Source organism: Marmota monax, unplaced genomic scaffold (assembly GCF_021218885.2).
Source record: "Marmota monax isolate L192 unplaced genomic scaffold, Marmota_monax_Labrador192_F-V1.1 WCK01_AAM20220418_F8-fsc00113, whole genome shotgun sequence".
Lineage (NCBI taxonomy): Eukaryota > Metazoa > Chordata > Mammalia > Rodentia > Sciuridae > Marmota > Marmota monax.
Window position 1 is genome coordinate 317,779 of NW_026694479.1, and position 21,433 is coordinate 339,211.

General features: G+C 38.2%; 1 long non-coding RNA gene across 1 annotated transcript in view; it reads right to left on the reverse strand.

Moving 5' to 3' along the window:
* Window positions 1-16,256, reverse strand: part of LOC124075573 (uncharacterized) — a 47,444-nt gene extending 31,188 nt beyond the window's left edge. Inside the window, exon 1 of the long non-coding RNA XR_006846099.1 lies at window positions 16,133-16,256. This is a non-coding gene — a long non-coding RNA (uncharacterized LOC124075573). The remainder of the gene's footprint in view (window positions 1-16,132) is intronic.
* Between the last annotated feature and the right edge of the window lie 5,177 nt (window positions 16,257-21,433).

Consider the following 21,433-nt stretch of genomic DNA (forward strand, 5'->3'; position numbering starts at 1 on the left):
TGCCCTTTATTATCTCTACAGTGTTCACAACTATCATCTCCTGTCTGTCTTTACACTGACTCTGTGGGAGAGGTCTTCATAAATTATTCTCCCTCCTTTATAGGCAAAGGAATTAAAGCTTAGAGAGATTAAATAATAAGCCCAAGGCTCTAAAATTACTGTGGCCAAGGCAAGGTGAGAGCCTCTGTCCTGCTTTCCTCCAAGTTCATGCTTCTGTTGACGGCCTAGGTACCAGACTTCTCTAGGACATCTTTGCCAACCTTATAGCCATCCATGGAGTCTTTGAAGAGCCAGTTGGTCTATAAATGGGCCTGTTTGCATCTCAGATTCACTCATCTTTAGAGTGCTGTCTTTTACCACTTCAGCCCAGGCTGATCCCCACCTTCAGTAAAATTCCACCACACTTAGAATCAGCACCACACCATGGAGCACGTGATCAGACACTTTTTGGAAATATTTGCTTCTTCATATTTGCCAATTACAGGGTGAGCTTTCTGAGGAGTAGAGGTCTAGCTGCATTTCTTTATTTTTCTATGGTGTTGTCCACAGCAAGTAGGGCCAGGACAAATGGGCAAAGGAACTGAACAGGCACCTCACAGAAGAAATATGATCCGTCAACAAATATATAAAAAATGTTCAACATCTTTAGCAATTAAAGAAATGCAAGTTAAAACTACACAGAGATTTTATCTCAGTCCAGTCAGAATGGCAATTATGAAGTTTACAAGTAACAATAAGTATTAATGAGGATTTGGGAAAAGGTACACTCATACATTGCTGGTGGGATTGCAAATTGGTGCAACCACTCTGGAAAGCAGTATGGAGGTTCCTCAGAAAACTTGGAATGGGCCAGGAGCCATGGCATATGCCTGTAATCCCAGCAGCTCAGGAGGCTGAGGTAGGAGAGAGAACCATGAATTCAAATTCAGCCTCAACAACTTTGCAAGGCCCTATGCAACTCAGCAAGACTCTGCCTCTAAATCAAACATAAAAAGGGATAGGGATGTGGTTCAGTGGTTAAGCGCCCCTGGGTTCAATCCCCAGAACAGAAAAAAAAAAAAAAAAAAAAACTTGGAATGGAACCACCATTTGATATAGTTATCCCACTCCTCAGTACATACCCAAAGGATTTAAAATCAGTATACTATAGTGAAACAACCACATCAATATTTACAGCTGCTTAATACACAACAGTGAAGCTATGGAACCAAACTAGGTGCTCTTCAACAGATGAATGGATAAAGAAAATATGGAATATGTACACAATAGAATACCACACAGTCATAAAGAAGAATGAAATTATGGCATTCACCAATAAATGTACTGGAGACTATCATGATAAGTAAAATAAGCCAGTCTTCAAAAAACCAAAGGCCAAATGTTCTCTCTGATATGTGGGTGCTAACACAAATAAGGTGGTGGGTAAAGAAGGACAGAATTCATTGGATTAGACAAAGGGGAATGAAGGGGAGGGAGGGAGGATGGAAATGGGAAAGACAGTAGAGGGAATTGGAAATAAATTTCCTATGTTCATATATGAATACACAGCCAGTGTAACTCCACATCATGTTCAACCACAAGAATGGAAAGTTTTACTCCATGTATGTATAGTATGTCAAAATATACTCTACTGTCATGTATATCTAAAAAAATAAAATGACAAAAGAAATAGATTTTAATCCATGAGCCACAATATTTTATACCACTGAATTTCTATAATTTACTGAATTTTTATAATCCTAAATGAAGGAACTATATTACTTCAAGAAAGGGGTAGGTTAAGACAAGAAATAAGAACATTTTCTTATCTATATCAACAAGCCCCCATTTTTAAAATACATTTATTTTGTTTATTTGTTTTATGTGATGCTGGGGAATGAACCCAGTGCCTTGTGCATGCTAGGCAAGCACTCTACCACTGAGCCACCACTCCAGCCCCCCATTTGTTTTTAAAGCAGAAATGTGAAACTCATTTGTGCAAAGCTCAAGTTCCTAAGAGATATTCTGCAATGGAAGGAGATTAAATATTAGTTATTAAGTAGAAATTCTGGAGGGATGTTATCCTCACCCAGGGAGATCAGTTTTTTATAGTTCTCTAACATGACTTCCCTATAGAAATTCTGCTGGGCAGGTCCAGGCATTCCCACTTCTCTGGAGAGAGATCAGTGGCCAAATCACTGAATGTCGACAGTTTCATTTCCTGGTTTCTGGTGTGTCCCAGCATCCTCAGCACCAATCCCCAGCACAGTTTCCTATCAGGGTGCCCAGTCTTCTTCCCACAGATCTTTCAGTACCCGTGTGGCTAAGAAACCTGGCCTTCCCGAGAATAAGAGAAAGAGCCCAGGGATGGATCCAAAGAATCTGTCCATTTCATCTTCTACACACCAATTATCACTGCTACTGTGCTATTTAATTACTTACATGTTTATGGCGTCTCTCCTACTCAAGTGAAAACTCTGAGAGAACAAGGCCATTCTTGCGTCTTTATATCTAGAACATATAGTAGGTGTTCAATAAATATTGGCTGAATGAAGGAATGGAGATCTAACCAGGGCTCCATTTGGTTGTCTGCCCATTTGCATCAGAATCACCGAAGATGCTTGTCAAAAATGCAGGTTCTTGGTTCTCATCTTAGAGAGGAAATTTGGTTAGGCAGAGACACCAGAGACATGTATATGTGGACAAAAGACCATGTAAGGACCTAGCAAGAAGGTGACCATTTGCAAGTCAATGACAATGGTCCCAGAAGAAACCAAATCTGCTAACACTGTGATATTGGATGTCAAGTTTCCAGAAATGTGAGACCATTAATTTCTGTTGTTTCAGACTCACTATCCACCCCCACTCTCTCCTCTGGTTTGCAGTAGTTTATCATGGCAGACTTCATATGAAGATCTACCATAGAGCCCAGAGGCTGGGAAATACGTTTTACCATTTCACATATGTGGGATGTCTTAGGTCTTCATGTGGACTGAGCTGTCCTTTAGGTTATGATCTTTCCTGGGTCTTCTCTCTTGGGAGAATCCCAACTTCACTAATAAATCCCTCCATGTTGACAATGCCCAAATCCCCAGGTCTGTCTTCTCCAGGCCTGTATTTCAACTTTGTCTCCAGCTGGCTCATTGTCACCAGTGAATCCAAACAGGAATCCATTGTCTGGATTTCCAAACCCACTCCTCCTTCCTATGAGCAGCATTCTCATTCTCTCCTGCAGGCTTGAAAAGGCGGATGTCTATGAATAGTTCCTTCCTCCTCCCCTTCCCACTCCTCCTCATTTCTCACTAAACACTGGGCAGGTCCCGGCATTCCCACTTCTCTGGAGAGAGATCAATGGCAGATGTCTATGGATGGTACAGCTTCAGTTCCCCAGAAGTGATTCTTGATCTTTTAGAAGCTGAAGGAAAAGTACTCAGGTTCAGTCACGAAGCTAAAGAAGTACATGAATTATTTACCAAGTCTTTCTGCTCGGACATCTCTGGCGGAGAACAGCAAAGGCCAAAAGATCACATTCTTTGATGTCATAAATGAACCCTGCAGCATGTCTAGCAGCTACAGAGTTCTCTTTTTGCCAAGAGCTCCTGTGGCCACAGTTGCCCCAAATTTCTGGGATTTGGGATCTTGATTTAGTTCTAGAGAATCTGCAAGCTCAGGAACAACTGAGATTAGAGGTATGGTATCAGAAAGTGCCTCATAGGGCAGCTCATCATTCTTACCCAGGAGATTCGAATGTGGTTTGTCACAAAATCACCTGCCCAAGAGCCACTGCTTTTCTGGAAATTGCCGGTAATGTTGATAATATATAAATTGTGAGTTCAAGATGTTGTTTGTAGCACAGCAATTTGTATTCTAGGAGACTGACACTTGATCTCTGTTCCTAGATTAGAACAAAATATCATGATCCAGTCCTGCAAATCTCAATGGCATCATACCTCAAATCACAGTCCCTGCCCTGTTTCTGATGCCTCTCCTTCATTTTAGTCCTTCATTCCTATGTCACCAGATTATGGGAAAGCCTCCACAAAGGATGGGTGCTCCTAGGCACACCTCTGAATTCTTCACCCCTTTGCCTAAAGAATCTTCTGGATTCACTTTCAAGACTTATGTGCAGAAAATCTTGAAAGATTATATGCAGAATAAAACCAAAATTCCTTAGAAGAGCATTCCAGGCCCCCAAGTTCTGATCCTGAGGGAGGATCAGAATAAAAGGTGGTTCCTTAAAAAGCTTCCACTTTTCCTTTTCTCCCACTGTATCCTCTAGCTAACCACAGGCAGCTGGGCTTCAAGCATCAGGCTTTGCTACTTGCTTGTTCTGTGACCGTGGGAAGTTCCTTAAGCATTGGATGACAGGACCAGTAGCTAACTCTCCCAGTGCTTAGTCTGTATCAGGACCCACAAAAGAGCTTTGATGGATTATTTTACTTAATTCTCCTAACAACCCAATTCTCTAAAGATCCCCAGGTTTTACTATTTTTTCCTTTTCATGTTGGAGGACAGTGAGACAGGTAACATTTAGGTGACTGCCCCAAGGCCTTGAAGCTCAGTTTCTGTATCTGCAAAATGAAGGTAATTTTCTTTCCCTTTGGGTTGGCCAGAACTTCCTTCAGTTGCAAGTGATGGAATCCCAAAGCTAATGAGCTGAAGCTAGACAAAGGTAGTGCCCGACACAGAGCAAGGATATCCTCAGGCCTCAGGTCTCTTAGCTCTGCCTTCCTCTGCTTCTGTCTCCAGAGGACTTTGGATATTATGAGTAATACTACTATGAACGTTTGTGTATGAGCTTTTGCGTGGACATGTTTTCAGTTTTCTTAGGTGTGTACCTTGGAGTGGAGTTGCTGGGTCATAAGGTGGCTCTGTGTTTAACTTTATGAGGAACCACATTTTATATTTCCACCAACAGAGGTATGAGGGTTCCCATTTCTCCACATCCTCACCCACACTTTTTCTCCCCTGACCCCAGGGATTGAACCCAGGGGTGCTAACCACTAAGCAACATCCCCAGCCCTTTTTGCTTTTGAGACAACATTTCACTAAGTTGCTGAGGCTGGCTTTGAACTTGCAATCCTCCTGCCTTTAGCCTCCAAAATCGCTGGGATTATAGGCAGGTGCCACCACACCCACACTTATTTTTGTCCATGGTTTGCTTACAGCCATCCAGGCAGGTGTGACGGTGCTGCCTGCTCCTTCGCCTGTGTGGTGAACACATCCCTTTGCACCATTTTAGCCTTGTCTTTCTCCCATCCTTCAAGGACACCTTTACTCAGTGTTTGGAGGAGGCCTGCTCAAACAAACTTTGTCTCTTCCAGAAAGTTCTCCCTAGCCTTTACAGCCAGCCCTCTTGGATCTTCTTCTTCTTCACTGTTTCTTAAAGGATTTGAAAGGACATACCATATGCTTTTGTTAAGGCTCTGATTATATGTTGTCTGGAATTCTTGTTGTTGCTTTCGGGAAGGATCTCCCCTTCTCTCCTTGCAACCTTGACAGAGCAAATTCTGCCTCTCCTTCAAGACCCTTCTGCTATGACCCCCAGATACTTGACCTTTCACCTTCTCTCTTCTGAATGGCCACTCGGCCCCACAATGGCACTGAGCATTTCACATTGCAGTTGTCTTGTTTTCCTGTCTGTCCCCTCTCCTGGAATGTACATTCTTCAAGGGTAGGGATTATGGCTTTGTGAAGTTTGGTGCATGCCCCATGCTCAGAAACTCTGTAAGTCATGGGCCTGTGTCACCTACACCAAAGTCCTGGAGATCCCAGCAATGAGCCTCCATCTCCTGAAAAGGACCATGAGCCACTAACTTGCCCAGTACCAGAAGTGTGGGTGAACTTGGCAGTTTCCCACCTGATCTTATCTCAGGGACTCTGGAAAACATTTCTACACCAGCCTGCCAGAATGGCCACTTTGCTGTAAAATTGTTTCCTTAAATTAAGGACATAGGAGGAAGAATTTCAACACTTTGAGGTCATTTCTGTCACTTCCCTCTTGTCTAACTCTTCTTTAAGGCAGTAAATTCTCTTCATATTCTCCCCCTTCCTCAAGGATGACCTCAATCCTGGAACTTTGAATAGGGAAAATAGACAGTTTGTAGTATGATTGGATTTGGAAATCACAATTGAATCCAGAACCCCATCAAATATATAGAAATAACCTCTAATAGAAGAGATCCTTCACCTTCTATTCTAATATCATGAAAGATAAAAGGACACCCTTTTCAGTGATCTCTTCTAATTGCCAATATCCCTAGAAAGGACAATTCATCAAAATGCTAACACATGGGCTGGGGATGGAGCTTAGAGGTAGAGTGTTTGCCTACTGTGCACAAGGCCCTGGGTTTCATCCCCAGTGCTCCAAGTGATAAATAAAACAAAATACTGCCATTCAAGTTTAAGTGGGTCCTTTCTAGAAGACCCTTAGCCAAGAGCATGCGTTCAGAATGCATTACAGGGAAGAGATACTGTAGGAAAGGTAATGTTTGGGGAAAAACTAAATTCAAGTACACTATAGCATGATTTTGAATTCAATCTGAGTCTGACCTTCTGAAGACTGAGGAAATCCATAATGGAAGAACAGGACATTTGACACAGAGTAGAGGGGAGAAATCTCAAGGATAGGAATGTTGAAAGGGGAGGTGGGGGTAACTTAGTGCCATGACCAGAGCCAGGTGCCAAATGGGTCCTTCTATAGAGCTTGGTTAAAGGCCCATGGCCTCCCCTGTGTCCACCCACCTCCCATCTTCATTTCTGTGAGAGCAAGGATTGATGGGTAGGAAGAGAGGAAGGAAATAACCAAGACAGCAATATCCACAGTATCAGAAAGCTTATAAATTGCCTACAAATGGTCTGAAGAGCGTTTCCAAGCAGATTCAGAGCCATTGACAGAACACATGCAAACGCTGTCCAAATACGTGCAGGGCACATTCCTCTTATGTACACCCTGAGCGCTTCTTGGGGAAATCCTTGTGGAGCCTGAGCCTAGAGTTAAACCTTGATGCTAGAAAAGTTCTACAAAGAATTCCCATATGCTGTAGATTCACCAAAGGTTACTATTTCATCCCTGCTGGGATTAAATTGGATTGATACAAGAACTCTGCCAAATCGACCAGTGAAACAGCCTCTCTCCTTCTCTTCTTTCTCCCTTCCCACACTTCCTTTCACTTCTTCTTCCTTCCTTCCTCTCTCCTTTCTTCTTTCTCTTTTACTTTGAAGCAACTTTCAACTCTCAGAAAAGTTGTACAAAGAACTCCTATACTTTATTCACCCCTGTTTAATATTTTGTTAATTTGACTTATCCTCTTCCCTCCACATAGCTCTTTATTCCGAGATATTTAAAAGCAGTGAGCAATACATCATAACTGTCTTAGTTAGCTTTTTGCTGCTTTGACACATGATCTAACAAAAACAATTTTAGAGGAGGCTCACAGTTTCAGAGGTCTCAGTCCCTAGATAGCAGCTGCATTCCTTGGGACTTGAGCTAAGGCAGAACATCATGGCAGAAGAGTGTGGTGGAGGGAAACAGCTCCCAGGATGATCAGAAAACAACGAGAGAGACTCCACTCAACAGATACAAAATATATACCCACATCTTCCAGCCGCACCTTTCCTGCCTTCAATTACCCATAACCCCTGAAGGGGACTATTTCATTGATTGGACTAACCCAATCATTTTACCTCTGAATGTTCTTGCATTGTCTCATGCATGAGACAATGGGGGACACATCACACCCGAACCATAACAATAACCCCTTAATTCTTTTTGTATTTCTTTTTTTAAAAAGGATATGTTATTAATCATGGTGCAGTCATTACATTTGGGAAATTTAATATGGACATTGATGCAATATTTTCATTTAACCTAAAATTCATATTCTAGCTTCAATAATTTTCCCAATAGTAACCTTTATGGAAATAGGTTTTTACTCAATGGGATCCAATTCAGGATCCATATTATACTTAATTTTCCTTTTGGAGTGTCCTTTGAGATACTTCCTCCACCTTATTGTATCCTAGTAATATAAAGAATGTTCTTCAATTTAGATTTGTCTGAATTTCTCTTTGACTAAATTTAGATTTTTAAAATTGTTGGCCTTAATACTACAGAGTATCACATTTAGAAGCTCCTGATATTCATTTGTCCCTGATAGAAGTCTCCTTTTCTTTTATCCCTAATTAGTTGTCTAGAAATATAGTGTATATTTTTTTAAAAAACAGAAAGATAAAGTTTTACTCATTTTAAAAATGTAAACCTTTCCTTTTTCTAAAGAATCGTTTCTTTCCAGCTCTCTGCCTATGTGAGAATACTTGATTTTTTTATTATCTCTCAAAAACTTTGGATTATTAATGCTATAACTCATAATTATAGATGGATATTTTAATATCCTTCTTATGATAATTTATGAAACTAGTAGATAATCAGGGAAAATTCTGGCAGCTCTATAAACCAACTTAAGTGACATTTGTAGAATCAGAATTGGTTCTTCAAGATAATTAATGAAATCTATGAGTATTTAGATAACTTGTCCAGGACAAAATAAAACAAAACAAAAAAAAAAAACAAGCAACAAAAGAAACTACAAATGACCAAAAAAAGTATTGAGAGTCACCACTTCAAATTTTTCAGATATTGAAACAGTGGTTCCAACTGGGGTTGTTTCCCCTACAGGATATTTCGCATGTCTCAAAACTGGGAACCTGGAGTCATTGCTATGACATTCATATAGTGGACAGAGATCAGGGTTGTTGCTGAAAATCCTATAATGCATAGGACATGCCCCCTCAATGAAAAATCATCGAGACCCCAATGAAAAACCCTGCATTAAAAGAATAATAAGGGGGTGCTGGGGCTGTAGCTTAGTGGCAAAGCACTTGCCTAGCATTCATGAAGCACTGGGTTTGATCCGAAGCCCCACATAAAAATAAACAAATAAAATAAAGGCATTCTGTCCATCTACAACTACAAAAAAATCTTTAAAAAGAATAATAAGGGAATATCAAATAACTTGAAGCCAACAAATTAACAACTTATTCGAAAAAGACAAATTCCTTGAAAGACACAAACTGTGAAAGCTCACCACCAAATACATAGCCTGTATAACCTGATATTCATTAAGGAAATTAAACTTGTAGTTTAAAAGCTTCCCCAAAACACGACTCCAAGCCAGGTATTCTCAGCAATGAATTCTATGAAACATTTAAAGGAGAAATAATATCAATTCTACATAATCTCTTTCAGAAAGTTGAAAAGGTAGAAATACTTTCTGACTCATTCTTTTCGGTTGGCATTGCTTTGATACTAAAATCAGACAAAAACAAGAAAAAGAAAACTTCAGAATAATGAAATCTGTCTCTCTCCTCTCTCTCCCTCCCTCCCTCCCTCCCTCCCTCTCTCTCCATTCATCCTCCAAAAAAGATGAAGAATAATACATTATTATCAAGTAAAATCTTTTCCAAGAATGCAAATTTAGTTTAACATTTCAAAATTAAGAAATGTGTCAATAAACTGAAAAAGAAAATCCTTGTGATTGTCTTAACAAATATGGCAAAAGGATTTGACAAAATCGATCATCCTTTCCTGATGAAAACTCTCACAAGTCTAAAAACAGAAGGAAATGTTCTCAACTTTATAAAGGTCATCTTTTGGAAAATCTACAATTAAGCTTATATTTACCAGTAAAAAATTGAAATCTTTCTTCATAAGATCATGAACAAGTGAAGGGTATCTGTTCTCCCCATGTCTTTTCTTGATTTCACTGGAGTCTCCCAATTAGAACAATAAAAATAGAAAGAGAAATAAAAGGCATCCAGATTAGAAAGAACAGACAACATAATAATTCATGCAAAAACTCTGATGGAATCTATAAAAATACTAGAACTAATAAATATGTTTTGCAGGATATGAGATTAAAATACGAAAGTTAGTTGTATTTTTATATTGTCATAATGAATAGTTGAATGTTTAAATAAAAACACATTTGCAATAGCATAAAATGTGACATACTTAGGAATAAATCTGACAAAGGATATGAATTATTGCTGAGCAAAATTAAAGAAGAGCTAAATTAAAAAATTATATAGTATGTTTATGGATTCAGAAAATAATTTTAAGATTATTAATTCCCCATATTCATCTATATCTTTAACACAATTCTAGTAAGAAATTATAGTAGACTCTTTTGTAGAAATTAAAAAAAAAACAGGTTCTAAAAATCATAAAAATTCAAAGGGCTTAATATAGCCAGAATAGTTTTGTTAAAGAACAAAGTTGGAGGGTTAACATTCCTGATTTCAAGATGATTATAAAGTTCTGTTAATCAAGACAGTATGGAATTAGCATAAAGGTAAACAAATAGCCTTTAGGTAAACAACAAATAGGTAAACAAATGAAACAAATAGGTAAACAAATGAAGCACAATAGAGAGAACAGAAATAAACCCACACATACACGAGCAATTGATATTTTGACAAAAGCATAAAAGCAATTCAAGGAAGAGAAGATAAACTTGCCAACAAATTGTGCCAGGATAACTGGATATCAACATGCAAAGGAATGAATTTGGACCCCTGCTCAATACCATACACAAAAATTAATTCAAAGTGAATGATAACTGTAAATGTAAAATCCAAACTATAAAACTTCTAGAATAAAATATAGAATAAAACTTTTGTGACCTACAAGTAAGGTAACAGTTTCTGAGATATACCAAAGGCAAAATCCAAAATGAATAAATTGATAAATTGGACTTCATTAAAATAAAAAATTTCTGCTCTGTTAACATACTGTTAAGAGAATGAAAAGATCAACTGTCAACTGGTAGAGAATACTTGCAGGTCATTAATTGCTTTCAGAAAATATTTTTTTTTAAACTCTCCACATTGAACAATAAGGAAACAATCCATTTAAAAAGTCTGCAAAAGATCCAAGAAGACACTTAAAGAAACATGCTTGATGGCAAGCAAACACATGATTAAAAATGCTCATTATGAATAGTCATTAATAGAAATGCAAATTAAAACCAGGAGATAGCACTAGCTATCTAGTGTCTTAGAATATTTAAAATTTAAATGACTGATTATACCAGATGTTGATGAGGATATGGAGCAACTAACCTTCACACACTGCTGGTGGGACTGTATAATGTTACAATCTCTTTGGAAAATAGTTTGGCAGTTGCTTAAAAAAAAATAAAATATGCACCTACCATATGATCCAGCCATTTTGCACCGAGGTATTTACTCAAGAGAAATTAAAGCATATGTTCATATAAAACCTTCTACAGATTTGCACACTAGTGTTCATAGCAACTTTATTTGTACAAGTGAGAAACCAGAAACCTAAACATCCATCAATGAGTGAATGGAAAAACAAACTGTGATATATATATACACAGTGGAATACTTCTCAGCAATAAAAAGAAATGAACTATTGATAGTTGAACATGGGTAGATCTCAAAATAATTATGTTGAATGAAAGAAGCCAGACAATAAGTACACATGCTGTATGATTTATTTATATAAAATTCTAGGAAATGAAAACTAATATAGAGTTATAGAAAGCAGATCAGTGGCTGTCTGGAGATGGAGAAATTAGTGGGGAAATGGATCATAAAAGTGTAGAAGAAAACTTTTGGAGGTGATAGATATATTTATTATCTTGATTTTGGTGTTGGCTGTACTGGTGTGTGTGTATCTCCAAAATTTATAAATCATATACTTTAAATGTGTACAGTTTTTGATATGGCAGTTATATATCAGCATTTAAAAAATGCTTTGACATGACAATAGTATATATAATCACAATAGTATGTATATTTGTCTTATTTTGTGTTACACTGTGCTATAAAGATACAACTAAAAGGAGAAATAGGCTTGGTTACTTGATGTGTCTGTTGTTCTCTGCCTCTGTTAAAGCATCTCTCACTTCTGCTAACTCTATGTAACAAGCATCTTTTATTTTCTTCCTCTAAAGTCTTCAAAGAATATTCTCTATAGTTAATCTACTCTGATCTTTATACTAAATCAGTTTACAGATTACCAGTGAGTTTCTTCCTGTCAACCCCAAAGCCTTTCCTTCAACCCTGATGCTCCTCAGCTTTCCTGACGTACATGAAATTACTGGAGGGATCCCTGTGTTTGGGTTTTTCCTAAGCACTTGTCTTGGATCTGCATGATGCCCTCTGCCCCACACCATTCTAAGATGGGATTCTTGAGTCAGCATGCAAAAATATTAATAGATCACCCTCCTCTGTGATTGAGTCAGAAATTAATTATTATTGTAAGTACAAATGTTTATTACTGGAGACACTTCACATTTGAATGTGTAACATTTGCATAACTCACTGTTTTAGAAACAACACCAAGTTTTATGAATGTAGTAACCTAGCTGATAAGTTGAGTCGGTAGCATTGAGTCCAATATACGAGAATGAGTCAAATAACCCAATGCAAGAAGTTCCACAGCTGGTCTGCTCCTATATGGTAACAGGATTTTATGTTTCAGAGGGAAAATAGTGTTTTCAGCTTGTGGAATACTGCAAGTTCTTAGGATGCCTTTCATGAATATTTCACCATGTGTTATTCTATGGAAGTTTACCCTTTTCAATACGTATGCAATATTTCCAAGGGATGTCTTAGCTTTCTGGTGTAAAAGCTCTTTACAGCATCTGTGGTTTCTCTCCATATTGATTTGCTCTGGAGAGTGTGTTGATTCACACTCCTTTCACCTGGAAGAGCAAGCGCTCCCTGTGTTATCCCTTTGAGCATCTCCCAGACTTGATTAACCATCTGGTGACTGAAAATCCTGGCCTCACCAATTGGCCGCAGAAGGTTTTGCTAGAACCCTTAACAGCTTGGCATTTCACTGATAATGAAATGAAACAACGCATGGAAAAGGACTCTGGGCATGACAGGATGCTGTACAACAGCAAGGACTTTGTTCTTGATGCCTCCAAGCTTAGCCCCCAAAACTCGGAAAGCAGGGGTTCTCTTAAGAATTCAAAATCAAATCTTGTGACTTGCAAACGCTGCCACCTCAGCTTTGGCCAGATCTTAGTGAGAATTCCCCTCTGTATAGGCTCTGATGGCTTTTGAAAGCATAGAATGCTCTGGTCCAAAGATGGGGAACTAAAGCAGAAACTCCAACTACAGTCTACCTTCTGTCCACCAGCCACGGCTGAGGCTGGTTTCCTTCTGAATCCATGTAAGGGAAACACACTTTGCCAAAAGATGCAAGAATTTTCTTCCAAATATCAGCATTCTCATTTTAAGCAAATAATTCATATTTTTTTCTATTAATATGACTTTGACAATACTCCTTGAGAAATAAAACTCCCGGAATTATGGTGCCAAAGAAGCCCTTGTCTCCTTGGGAATAATTTCACAGCAAATGGTGACTGAATTGTTTGGAGTGCTTCTGCCTGAGCCACCCAATTTGAGCAGGTGCTGAGAGAGTTCACAGCTCACTCACACATACCTGTAAGGCTGATGTTTGGGAAATGGTTGGTTCTGGGATTCAGCAGGCACCAGAACAAAGGGACCAAGAAGGCAGCCATTAAGGGCTCTGATTTCAGTTTAAGATAAATTGTCCTTGAGCATAAGCACACTACCCAGGACAGATTACTGAGAGTAAAAGTGATTTGGAGGGAGCAGCCAATGTGTGGAGTAGAGGGATACCTTAATATGAGGAAGAATTATCAGGAAGAAACTCAACATCTGGTAACACAACAAATATGATAGGGGTAATAAACTATGAACTAAGATGCTTTATACACGTATTTTAATTCCCATCTTACATTTGCTCCTCATTTGGTTCAAGGTCGGGGACCATTTTTTTGTTGTTGTTGTTTATAGCTTTTTAGTTGTTTAATAGGATTCAGTTCACATTTTAGCATAAACATTTTTTCCTGCATTATATCTTTGTATTATTTTGTATTATGTCTGTGTTACTTCTTAAGCAACTAACATTATTCCCATGACTACAGGCAAAGCCTGGAGCCTCTCTGGATCTTGGATGTCTCATCATCTGCTCTATGGAGTCAGTGAAAGAAATCTAAACCAAAAGACCAAAGATGTGAGGTTCTTTTCTCAACTCTGCTGCTAGTTAACTGTGTGATTTGGGGGTATTCATATGTTTAAGGCAACGAAACTTGTTGTTAGGTTCTCCTTGGAAATAGAGCTCCAGCACGCCATGACCCAACTTTGGGCCTTCATTTCTCCTTTGTAATAGGAGGGGGCTGAAAAATAGAGGGTTTTAAAAGTTTCCTCAACTGTTTCATCCCCTCATTTGGGGCTTAGGCAATCGTGGCTCCCATGAACACACAACTCAGGCAAGTACCTGGGCACACATGATCATGCAAAGGAAAGCAGACAGGTCCCCAGAGGAACAGGGCCATGGCCCACAGGGTAAGCCTTCAGGCTGTACTTGGTGGCATGCTGATAGTGTTAGAGGTACATTAGAAAAGCTCCTTTAACCTACTGGCATCTTCTTCTATGAGGAACCGGGTATGGGGGTGCTTCCTATGGTTGCTAGGTCATACAGTGTCTTTGAAAGTGCCTGGTAACTCCAAACAAGGACAGATGGTTGAATTTGCCTCAAATAACCTTGAACTCTTTGTAAAACTACAGGGAAGGAGGGTTTTTTTTTTTTTTTTTTTTAATGGCATGGGGAGAATGAGGGAGGAAAACTGCAACAAACTTCTGGAATCTAGAAAGTTAGTCAATGTTAACTGATTTGCAGGTGGGAGGAAGCTGAACCATAAATCAGCAGCCAGGAGAGCTGATTTATAGCACAGATGCCCTGAACAGCTTAAACAGAACCAGTGAGTACCTCTGAAAGTACAGGCCAAGGAGGAGTCTTAACAAGAGGATTTGTTAAAAGCTTTTTTTTTTTTTCTTTCTTACAGTGCCGGGGATTGAATCCAGGGCACATGCTAGGCAAGCCCTCTACCACTGAGCCACATTCCTAGCCTTTCTGAAAGCTTTTTAGCAGCAATCTGATTACCTTGCTGAGTTTGTGTAATCAGACATCTGCTCCTCCCCTACACTTAGGGAATATTAGATGATTCTCTGCTGAGGCTAAGTGGGAGGTCTCTAGAAGGGGGCACAGTAGGCGTAGATGGAGGTGGGTGCTATAAAGTAGGAGATTAAATAAATACGTTCTCATTGCATTCTAAGAATCCCCCCAGTTGTCTCCACCTTGCTTAGTTCTCAGAACAATGGTAGCTTGGTCAGGCCATTCTCCTGTAGGTAAGAGATTGAAAAGTCCTTAAGGAATATGATCAGCCCAAGAACAAAATCTTCAAGATCTTAATTATGAATTTTCTGATCAAACACAATTCAGTCAGATCACCCTAGGGTTCAGTTCAGTGTTGACAAACCCTGGCTATATATATATATATATATATATATATATATATATATATATATATATATATATCTCCAGTTTCCATTCACCGTAATGAACAAATGAAAAAGGATTACCAGACAGGTGAGGGAAAGTTTCATGTGATGGATCTAGATTAAGAAAACACCAACACAAGAAAAAGACATGGAGAAAAACAGATTTTTTCCCCCAAAGGAAAGGAGCTCTTTAAAAACCTATCAGTAGTATCCAGAGATATAATAAAAATGATTTCAATCTTGGGACAGCAATAGATTGATAGAAACATGGAACTTTCGAAGAAAAAGAAGTTTTAAGTATTTAAAAATGTGAGAGAAAAAAATTTAAAAATTAACCAATTCTCTGGCCATGGTGATGCATGCCTGTAATCCCCACAACTAGGGAGGCTAAGGCAGGAGAGTTGTGAGTCCAAAGCCAGTCTAAGCAACTTAGGGAGGACCTAAGCAACCTAGCGAGACCCTGTCTCTAAATATAATACACAAAGGGTTGGGGATGTGGTTCAGTGGTTAAGTTCCCCTGAGTTTCATCCCTGTACCAAAAAAAAAAAAAAAAAAGACAAATTCTCTCATTATAGTTTGGATCTTAAATGCCCCCCAAAGGCCAGGTGCTAAGGTGTTTGCAGCCTGTGGTGCTACTGGGAGGAGATAGAACCTTTAGGAGGTGAAACCTAGGGGAAGGAAGTTAGGTGGTCTGGGGCATGCTTTGAAGAATGCCTTGGGACCTGGCCTCCTCTTTTCCCCCTACCTTTGCTTTCCAGATGCCTTAAGTTAAACAGACCTCCTCTGTCTCCTCGGTCTTGGGCTCTCCATCTTGATGTTCTGCCTCACTACAGGCCCAAAGGCAACAGGACCAAGTGTCCATAGACTGAAAGCTCTGAAATCTTGAGCCAAAATGAACCTTTCTACCTTTTAAATGGATTTATCTCCGGCATTGGCCACAGCAATGGAAAGCTAACATGTCTCCCAAAATGTAGAGCAAAAAAAACAAAAAACAAAAATAAGATCAAAGAGAACAAAAGTAAATAAATTAGAAGACTAGTCTAGGAGGTCCAATATCAAAAGAGATTCAAAAAGAGAGAGCAGAGGGAACAGGGAGGGAAAAAATCATTAATCAAATAACTTGAGCAATTTCCCAGATCAGAGTGGTGTAAGTTTCCAGACTGACATATAATGGATAAAAACAGATCCAAATCAAGGCATGTTATTGTGAAACCAGAACTCAGGGATAAAGAAAGGATCTCAAAAGATTAAAGGATACAAAGGATCGAATGAAAATGTCAGGAGGCTTCTCAATGGGAATACCAGAGACTAGAAGACAAAAAAAGCAATGCAATGCCTTTAAAACTTTGCAGAAAAATAACTCCTGTATTAGAATTCTATACATATTCAAAATAGCAAGGAAGAACAACAATTGAATAAAGACATTTTTTTAGAAAGGCAAAATCTCAAAAATTATGTTTCCCATATACCTCATCAGGATGCTATGAAAGGATATGCTTTACAATATGAGGAAATAAACCAAAAAGACATGAGATACAGGAAGCAGGAGATCCAACATAAGAAGAAGTGAAGGATAAGTCCAGGAAGGCAGAGAAGAGAAACCCTGGGATGTCAGTTCTGCCCCAATTGTTGAGAACAAACTGTCCACACTGAAGCATGTTAGAGAATCTGGGAAAGATGTTTTCAAAAGGATCAAATTGATAAAAATACGTGACACTGTGAATAGTTTAAGAAGATGTTTTTATAATAAAATGAGGTATGATCATGTCAAAATGAATTCAACTAACATGTATAACTAAATGCACTAATAAAAGCATTTTAAAATTACTTGTTAAGTACCCACCACTACAAGTATAGTTCTGTGTGTGCTGTGTGATCCAAATACTTCATAATGGGGATTTTTAGTTTGCAGTGCATGACACTGTCACTTGATACAAGAATCTCATGGTACAAAGCTAAACATTTATTTACTCTACAACACATAATAAAAATAACTCACGACTATAATAAAATGAGTTTGTGTTTGAATTAGTGATGAGCACCAATAATAATAACAAAATTATTATTCAGGGAAACAAAAAAATATTCAGGATAGGCAAAATCTCTATAGTTTACTACATGGCTTAGCTCAGAGTTGCACTTACATGGTTCGAATAATGTAAATGTCAAAGATTTAACAAAAATTATGACACAATCATATTAGAAAGATCCTCTGGGAAGTGTGTATCCCGTGAGTGTATCCTTCACTTACAAAGTGGCACATCAATTGATTATGCCTAAAGATGAAAAATTAAGGACTACAATGCAAATATTTTATCTAGAGATTAGAAATCAGTAATAAAAACATCAGCTCAGAGTCTTTAGAGCAGTTCTTTTGGAGAAGAGGTAGTGGGGGAACTACTCTTAACAGCATTGGAGAACTCTGACTACTTTAAATTCTTGCTTGCTTCCTTTAATAAAAGTTCAAGGAAAAAAACATTTAAAAATTATAAAAATCCAACCGAAACTGGGTGCAGTGGCATACACTTGTAATCCCAGCGACTCAGGAGACTGAAGCTGGATCTTGAGTCCAAAGCCAGCCTCAGGAACTTAGAGAGGCCCTAAGCAACTCAGCAAGACCCAACCTCTAATAATATATAAAAAAATGTTGAGGATGTGGCTCAGTGGTTAAGTGCCCATGGGTTAAATCCCTGGAGAAAAAAAAAAACTCAAAACACAACAACAACAAAAAAAGAGAACATGCCTCTCTGAATTGTATACCAAGGACATGCTTCACAATATGAGGAAGTAAACCAGAAACAAAGACATGAGATAAAGGAAGCAGGAGATCCAACACCAGAAGAAGTAAAGGGAAAACCCAGGAAGGCAGTAAAGAAAAATCCTGGGATGTCAAAAACACCTCAGCAATAAATATTTTATAACATGTGATTCTGGTCAGTATCATTTGAGTGCTTTGAGCTCAGAGTTGGAAAGTTTGGAGGAAGTGGAAACTGGCCCATTTCTGAGATGGGAGAAGCTACAAGCCACATTTGAGATTCTGTCTTCATTCATAATAAAACAAACAAACAAAAAAAAAACAACAAGGATGTAACCTGGAATTTTGCTTTTAAATGTTTCCATGTAATGATGCTGAGTAAAAAGTTTCACCTTCTAAAATTTCTTATTTTGGATACAAAAGGTGCCTCGAAAAGATGATTAAACCATTAAATGGATGTCCAATCATGAGCTGATTTCTTTAAAAACATATTTACGACTTCAGAGTTTAAACTTTCTAATATGGAAACAAGCCAAAAAGAACATAAAGAAAATGCTTGTAATTCCAGCAACTGGGGAGGCTGAGACAGGAGGATTGTGAGTTCAAAGCCAGCCTCAGCAAAAGCAAGGCACTAAGCAACTCAGTGAGACCCTATCTCTAAATAAAATACAAAATAGGGCTGGGGGGGAAAAAAAAAGAAAATGTCATTCATGAGAATAGTGACTTGGCAAATTCCAAGTTCATCACCTGTCCCCACTGGCTTCAGCTTCTGATTGCGTAGATTCCGGTCTTGGTGTGCTCAGGTGAGAAAGCATTCGAGAGAAGTAAAGGAGTGAATGTATAAGCCTGCCAGAGAGACTGTGAGGAATGGGGTAGGGAAAAGAATAAACATTACATTTCAAAACTCCACTTGAGTTTCAAGAATAACCTACTAAATAAGGCATGTCCACCTGAGTTACTGTGAAAGCTACCGAAAGCATTCCCATGGAAACCACACAGAATGAATACAAGTAATACAACTAATCCCTAAGCCTCTTTTCTTCTTCCTTAAATAACTTCATTTACATTTCAAGCCAACTTCCCCATACTCTTCGGACTTTAATTCCACAGCATAAACACTCCAGCATTGGTAACCACCCAACTGTAATCTGAGCTGGTTGGTCAATAAACCTAAAACTGTCATAGCTTTTCATTTGCATTGCTGAAATCGATTCATGAGAAGATGCCAATGTAAAGATCATCATTCTTGATCACACAATCTTGGTGTCCTTATAGGCATTAAAATTGTGAAAACTAAATGTATAACTTATGCAAAAGTAATTACAATAAAGTTTCTTACAATGAAAGTGAGACATTCTGTGTATTACAAACACTCTACCTTTTGAAGTTTATTTTAAAATTTATGTTGAGTAAGATTTGCTCTTCTTGGTATACAATTCCATTAGTTTGAATGCATGCTTAGATTCATGTAATCCCTACTACAATTAGGATACAGAAGAGTTTCATCACCCCAATCCCCCCAGCCCACGCTGTGCTACTTGTAATCCCTAAATACGACCAATCTGTCCCCAGCCCCATAATTTTGCCTTTTCCAGAATGTCATATAAATGAAACCATTCAGGGTGTAGGCTTTTGTGCCTAACTTCTTTAACTTCACATAATATTTGAGACTCATCCATGTAATTTTGTGTATCATGAGTGCATGTGGGTATTTGCATGCATGTATGTGTGTAATATATATTACATGGGAATGTAATATATATTACATGGGATATTATGTATCATATATATAAACTTTTAATTTTGATGTAATTTAGAGTCATAGTAAGTTGCAAAGATATTACCAAATGGTCTCTTGTATCCATCAGCCAGCGTTCAATGGTTACATCTTACATAATGATAATATGATATCAGAAGCAAGAAATTGACATTTATATCATATTTATCATTTACCACATATAGCCATCGCCTAAATGGTTTAGAATAGGACCATTCCATCACCGTAAGGATCTACCTAGTGCAACCCCCTTATCATTGCCCCTACTCTTCCTTCCTATCTTTCCTAACTCTTGGTTACCACTAACGTGTTATCCATCTCTATGCTCTTGTCACTTCAAGATTGATATATAAATGGAATCGTAGAGTTATGTGACCTTTGAGATTAGTTTTTTTTTCACTTAGTATAATGCCCTTGAGAAGCTTTTAGGTGTATCCATAGCTCATTCCCCTTTATTACAGAGGTGTTTCCATTGCATTGCAGTTTATTTATTCATTAACATGTGGCTGACCATTTGGAGTATTTCTAATGTTTGGCTATTATGAACAAAGCTTCCATAACACTTACACACAGGTGTTGATGTGAACACAGCTCTCATTTCTTTTGAGTAATACCTAGGAGAGGAATGGCTGAGTCACATGATAAGTGAATGTTTATCCTTAAAAGAAATGGCTGGACTGTCTTCCAAAGTGGCTGCACCACTTGTATCCCCATCAGCAATGCATGAGGGTTTGAACCAGCACTTGGTAATACCAGGGATTTTGTTTTTGTTGTTGCTGTTGTTGTTTAGCCATTATTAGAATGTGTGTGAAGTGGCATCTCACCGTTTTGATGTGCATTTGTTGGGATAGATTTGAAAAAAACAAAACAAGAAAACTCAGTTTGAAGGAATATTACTTTGGTTTTCCTGCTTCATATTTGTATTATCACTTACTGAGGAATCTAAGAAAGATCACAAAGAGTTACCAGGTCCAAGGAAAATGGAAAACTTCAACTTCAAAGACTGATATCACTGTTGCCAATAGTCACCAGGTTAAGTGAAGGAAAGGTAATCTAGTTTTTAATAATTACTTTAAGTAAGAAAGGAAGTTTTCTCATACAAAATGTACATTCTGGAAGCATTATGTGAATACAATTTTTATTCCTTGAGTTTAAGTTCAAGAGCACCAGGAATGCTTAATGTTCTAAAGAATCCATTTGTTGAAAAGAATCAATGGAATTTGAGTGGAAAGAGTGTTGGGATGGAAATTCAGAATGCTGTTCTGGACACAATGCCATCTGGTACTAGCTGGGTAACCTTGAACAAGCCTCTTAAACCTCATTAAACCAGTGTCTCCCACTCTGCAAAATTACAGGTTTGGATTTTCTTCAGCTACCTTTCCTGCAGTGCATTCACAAAACTCTAGATCTATAGGATTCATGCATATTGAGGAAATATTTTAAATATTTAGCTTGGTAAATGTTGAGTCAAAGCTCAAGAAGTTTTTTGAGAGTCAACTTTCCAGAAACTATAT